This window comes from Chionomys nivalis, chromosome 3 (genome assembly GCF_950005125.1).
Source record: "Chionomys nivalis chromosome 3, mChiNiv1.1, whole genome shotgun sequence".
NCBI lineage: Eukaryota > Metazoa > Chordata > Mammalia > Rodentia > Cricetidae > Chionomys > Chionomys nivalis.
Window position 1 is genome coordinate 64320390 of NC_080088.1, and position 5967 is coordinate 64326356.

At 46.4% G+C, this 5967-nt stretch overlaps 1 pseudogene; it reads right to left on the reverse strand.

Annotated features, from left to right (window-relative positions):
* Nucleotides 1-386: 386 nt before the first annotated feature.
* Nucleotides 387-2999, reverse strand: LOC130871292 (40S ribosomal protein S6-like; annotated as a pseudogene).
* Nucleotides 3000-5967: the final 2968 nt, after the last annotated feature.

Consider the following 5967-nt stretch of genomic DNA (forward strand, 5'->3'; position numbering starts at 1 on the left):
GTGGGGCTTACTACCCTACCCTCCCAGACCTCTCACTGGCTTTCCTGGTGGAGGTGGAAAGGGTGACTCGCTCAGATTTTTGCTGACATTTAGGGCAACTGCTTCTCTATCCTTTCTCTCTCTCTCTCTCTCTCTCTCTCTCTCTCTCTCTCTCTCTCTCTCTGCTATACTGTTTATATGTATATGCACATGTGTGTGTGTGTGGAGGCCAGGGGTCAACTTTGGGTGTCTCCCTTGTTCACGGCCCACATTGTTGTTGTTATTGGAGATTCAGGTCTGGTCATTTCTTTGCTCCTCTTAAAGATTTATTTTTGACTGGATTCAGACTTTGAAGTAGAAGCGCTCAGCGAGCGCAGCCTGTCTCTTAGCAGTTTCCTCTTGGCATTTTATCTGGCGTCCTTCGTTCTCTTGGCCCAGAGTTTAGCATGCTCTGCAGCCCCCTCCTTGTTTCTCCCAGTGGGTGGTTTCTTCAGAGCAATGTGTCTGAGTTTGTGCTTCAGGACAGGTGGAGAAACAGCACGCTGAATCCTGAGTACTTTGCTCTGAGCTTCCAAGCTTCTTTGTTTAAGGGGCTTTCTGATAGCACATTGGTAGATACCATCTTCTCTAGAGAGACTCAAAAGCTTTCGGATTTGGCTAGCTCTTTTGGGCCCCACCGGCACAGTAGTGTCTGTCAGTCCAGGAATATGCCCTTCTGTGTCTCTCTCTCTCTCTCTCTCTCTCTCTCTCTCTCTCTCTCTCTCTCTTTCTCTCTCTCTCGTTGAGAACATTCAGACTGGCTTCCACAACGCATCCACAAACAGCCTTGAATTTCTTCTCTCTAGTTTCTTCCAGCTGGTCTACAACAAGATTGTCCCTTATGCAGCAGCAGGCACACTCTGCCCTGGGCAAAGGCACCTTGCTTCATGGGGAAACATCATCTGTCCTTCCCATCACTGATTCAGACCATATAACCCTTCCACTCTTCAGCTGGAGAGCATCAGCAGCTAAGGTGTGTGGCCATGGCTTCTCATGGACCAGCGGGTTTCAACTTGTGGGTTGTGACCACCTAAGAACACAGATATTTACATTACAATTTGTAACTGTAGCAAAATTACAGTTATGAGGTAGCAACAAAAATAATTTTATGGTTGGGGGTCACCACATCGAGAGGAACTGTCTTAAAGGGTCATAGCCTTAGGAAGGTTGAGAACCGCTGTCATAGACAGTATGAAGCTTGTGTTCATCGTCCACTTTGGAGAACTTGACAGTGGTGGCTGGGAAGGAGACATTTAACTTCCTCTTTACAGAGCTGACAACCTAGAAGGCGCCACCAAAAAAAAAAAAAAAAAAAAAAAAAAAAAGCATTTTAAAATGCAGGGCCCCTCTTACTGAACCGAGAGCACACAGATTTGGCTAAAGTAGCTAGCCAGTGAGTGTCCATGACTCTCTCAGCTCTCTGGGCCAGCCCTGGGGTTACAGGCTTGCACCATCACTCCTGTCTTTTTTTTTTCTTATGTGGATGCCGAGGATCTAAACTAAGATCCTCATGCTCGCTTAGCATACTTTGCTAACTGAGCCACCTTCCTAGCCTCTCTGGCACCTTCCTTTTAAACCAGAAGTTCATTCAAAAGTGAGGGCCACCAATCAGAGCTATAGGAGGAGATGGTAGTGGCTTGACTCAAGGCGTGACAGACTGTGGGTCTGTGATTGCAGCCAGTTGTAGTGTGGCAGGGAGCTAGCTACATGTCCTCGGATAAAGGTATCTTGGAGGACCCTTCCCTCCACAGCTCTGCCTTGGACTAGAAGATTCCAGATGTTTCAAACTGTTAGTCGTAGCATAGGATATTAGTGTTATGATGAAATGGCATTCCCTGGGCCTTGACTCACCGATGGGGTTGTAATAGAGCCCATAAAAAAATACGTGTTTTTCAAACTTTCATTTCCCCCTAGAGATACTGACATTGGTGGGGTTAGCAACAACTACGACGGCATGTGAGTGACTGGGAACAAGAACAAGAGCCTTGGATGCATGCAGATGTGACATGCTACATTGAGCTTGAATCAGACACAGCTGGACACTTGACAAGGAGGTCTGAGCTCACCCCTCCTAAGCTAAGCTCACTGGAAGGCAGGGAAGAGAACGGCTGGAGGTCCAGGGAAGCCCTAGATGGGACAGCTGTGTATCTACTTGGGTCAGGATAGCAGTGGGCTCTGTCTGGGGGACTGTTTAGGACATCGACTAACTAGCTTCAGGTCCCCTGACAATTTCCCCATCACCTAACAAGTATCCCTTGAATGCCCAATGCCTGGCCAGTCCCAGAGGACAAGTCTCTTACCCTCATGAGTTTACAGTACAACCAGACCAACAGGAGTTGTGTCCTATGGAGGAGACAACATGCTATGTGTTTCACTGTGGGGAGATGGTCATGAAACATCATGCCCACCTTTCTTTGGGCTAATATCCTGCCTCTGCCTCTCCTGACACCATGGGCCAGCTTTCTATGCTGTCTAAGGCTAGCCCTCTGCTGCACCTCCATTCTTTGTTCCCTAATTGCTTAAGGATGCCTCTCTCCCTTTCCCATCCCATAGTAGACCACCAGCCTCTCTCTGTCTCCCAGGCCTCTCTAGCCCACAACCACACCACCAGCCTCTCCCTGTCTACTGGGCTTCTGTAGCTCACAACCAAACCACCAGCCTCTTCCTATCTCCCGGGCCTCTCTAGAACACGGCTACACCACCAGCCTTTCCCTGTCTACTGGGCTTCTCTAGCCCACAACTACACCACCAGCCTCTCCCTGTCTACTGGGCTTCTCTAGCCCACGACCACACCACCAGCTTCTCCCTGTCTCCTGGGCCTCTCTAGCACACGGCTACACCACCAGCCTCTCCCTGTCTCCTGAGCCTCTCTAGCACACAACCGCACCACCAGACTCCCATCCGCTGATCTCCCTCCTCTCGCCCTTGCTGTCCTCTTCAAACAGCTCAGTGCTTGTCACCTCCAAAGCCTCACCTCTCATTGTCCTTGAATACACCCCAGTCAGACTGTCTTTATTTGTCTAATTCAGTGTGCATTTCTTGGTTTCCACCTTGCTTGGCTCCTTAACACTATGGAGTTAGAGGTCCAAGATCACTCATAATCAAGATGAGCTCTGGAGAGCAGCTCAGGAGCCAGGGAGCTGATTTATGCACAGCTGGTGGGTGTGTGGTTTACCTTCACGTCCAGAACAGAAACCTTACAGACTTTAAAAATAAAGGTACTGTGTCTCCTAACAGTGTTTGAAAGTCATCAAGAGTCTGCAAATGGTCTCTTCTAATTTGTGTCTTTTGTGTTCTATTTTTCTGTAAACCTATTTTGTAACCTAGGTAAGTGACAGAATCTTCTCTTTGTATTTTTTCAGGAGCACTTTGTAATCCCTATTTAGGTAAAACTTTCTTTGCTTCTTCAAACATTTTTTCTATAGTATCTGCATTTGAGTCAGATAACAAAATGTCATCCGTGTAATGGTAAATTATAGACTTAGGAAATTGCTTGCATATTATTTCCAATTGTTGACTTGCAAAGTATTGACACAGGGTGGGGCTACTGAGCATTTCCTGTGGGAGGAAGGTCCTCTGGCATCTCCTAGTAGGCACTGTGAGAGCACATTTTTCTCTATCCTTTTCTTGTAGAGGTATAGTGAAAAAACAATCCTTTAAATCAATAACTATAAGTGACTATCCTTTTGGTAATAGAGAAGGCAGAGAAATTCCAAATTGTAGAGGGCCCATAGGTTGAATTACGTTGTTGACAGCTCTTAGATCTGTCACCATTCTCCATTTTCCAGATTTCTTTTTTAACAACAAATACAGGAGAATTCCAAGGGCTGGTTGAGCCTTTGACATGGTGAGCATCTAGTTGCTCCAGTACCAGCTGTTCTAAAGCTTGCAGTTTGTCTTCTATTAAAGGCCATTGTTTAACCCATATGGGTTTCTCAGTTAACCAGTTATTTTAAAGGCAAGGCCGTTAGTACCTCTGAAGGTTTGCTAGTTGCTTTGTGTTCTTGTACAGCTCGAATGGTTGGTGACCTTTGCTTATAATATCTTATAATATCCTTTCCAGAAACATGAGTTTTTGGGACAACAGGAATGTTAATCTGGGTATTCCATTGCTGCAATAGGTCATGACCCCATAAATTCACTGCAATATTAGCTACATATGGCCTCAGCTTTCCTTTCTGTCCTTTTCTGGTCCTATGCATTCAACCCACCTCGTGCTTTGTTTTACTTGAGATAGAAGGCAGGAAGTATAGGCGGGGTGACCAGGCAGGAAGTAGAGGTGGGTCAATGAGAACAGGAGAATTCTGGGAAGAGGAAAGATTCAGTCTGCAGTTGTCATCCAGATGCAGAGGAAGCAAGATGAGAATGACTCACTGATAAAAGGTACCAAGCCACGTGGCTAACATAGACAAGAATAATGGGCTAATTTAAGATGTAAGAATTAATTAATAAGAAGCCTGAGCTACTATGCCAACCAGTTTATAATTAATGTAGACCTCTGTGTATTACTTTGGGAATGAATGGCTGCGGGATTGGGTGGGATGGAAACCTCGGACGACAGTATAAGATTTTTTTTTGACTAGTTCAATATTAGAGTTCAAAAATGGATCAGTTAATATTTAAGTTAAGATAGCTGGTTGAGGGGCTGGAGAGATGGCTCAGAGGTTAAGAGCATTGTCTGCTCTTCCGAAGGTCCTGAGTTCAATTCCCAGCAATCACATGGTGGCTCACAACCATCTGTAATGGGATCTGGTGCCCTCTTCTGGCCTGCAGGCATACACACAGACAGAACATTGTATACATAATAAATAAATATTTAAAAAAACAAAAAAACAGACAAAACAAAGATAGGTGGTTGAACAAAATTAATTTAAAAACTTTCACCGTTTTAAGAAATTGAACCTTTAAAAAAACTAAAAAGCCAAAGACTTAAACCAACCATTTAATTATGCACAGTGTGTTAAGATACTGAATAGATATTATTCCTACCCAGACTTTTGAAAACCACTGCCAAGGCACACACATTTTCTCCCTCTCTCAAGCCTCTCCTCTGTACGCATGGATACTGCTCACTTTGAGGCTCCAGATTGCCCATAAGCGCCTTCTGCGGGCAGCCCCTGGGATTCTGCTCCCCCAGAGCAGGGTTCTGGCCCTTGGGTAATTTCACCACCTGCCTGATGGGGGGTGGTGAACTTCATGGATTTCTTCTGAAGGAGGCTGGGACAGATTTCATCATCCCTCCTGGGTCTAATCCCACCTTCCAACAGTCCAACTGTCATTCATACCACCATCCAGACGGGTCAGTCTTGTTTTGGGCATTTTCCTCCAGAAGACTGCAGTAGACCTCCGGTGCTTTCTGGAGGGGCAATAGAGTATCAGCCTTAGGTGGAACCCAAGATTTTGAGAAGTCCTTTGTGAAATCACCCAAGGCAACAGAGAGGAGCTGAAACACCTGCTTTTGTTGCTTTAGGGAAGTTCCTGGGGGAGGCCCTGCCCACTCTCCAGGTGAAATGGTATTTTCTCCCTGCTTCTTGTCCTGTGGACACTGACCAGACTCCTCCGAGACATGGGGGCTGGCTCAGTTCTGTCTGCAGTTACCCTCCAGCAAGTGAGAGGGTCTGATAACCAAAGGCTTTTGTTGTGACTGTAGGTGTGAATCCTTCCTAGGTTCAGGACTCTAGCGCTTTCCCATCAAGAGAGGCCTGGACCCATCTGGGGCTGCTCCCCATGCAAGTCAAGAGGGACCGGGGTGGGTTTTCTTGGGGTATTGGGAAACCAGCCCAGCTTGCAACAGGGCTACCAGCAGGGCCTAAGGGAGAGACAGGAAGGCTCACATGGATGGATCTGCTCATGAGGGCTAAGGAAATGAGTGCAAAGTAAATCCCACCACCTTGGCACACTCTGCCCTTTGTTCTGTTTGATAAAACCGCTTCACAGGTTCCCCAGAGT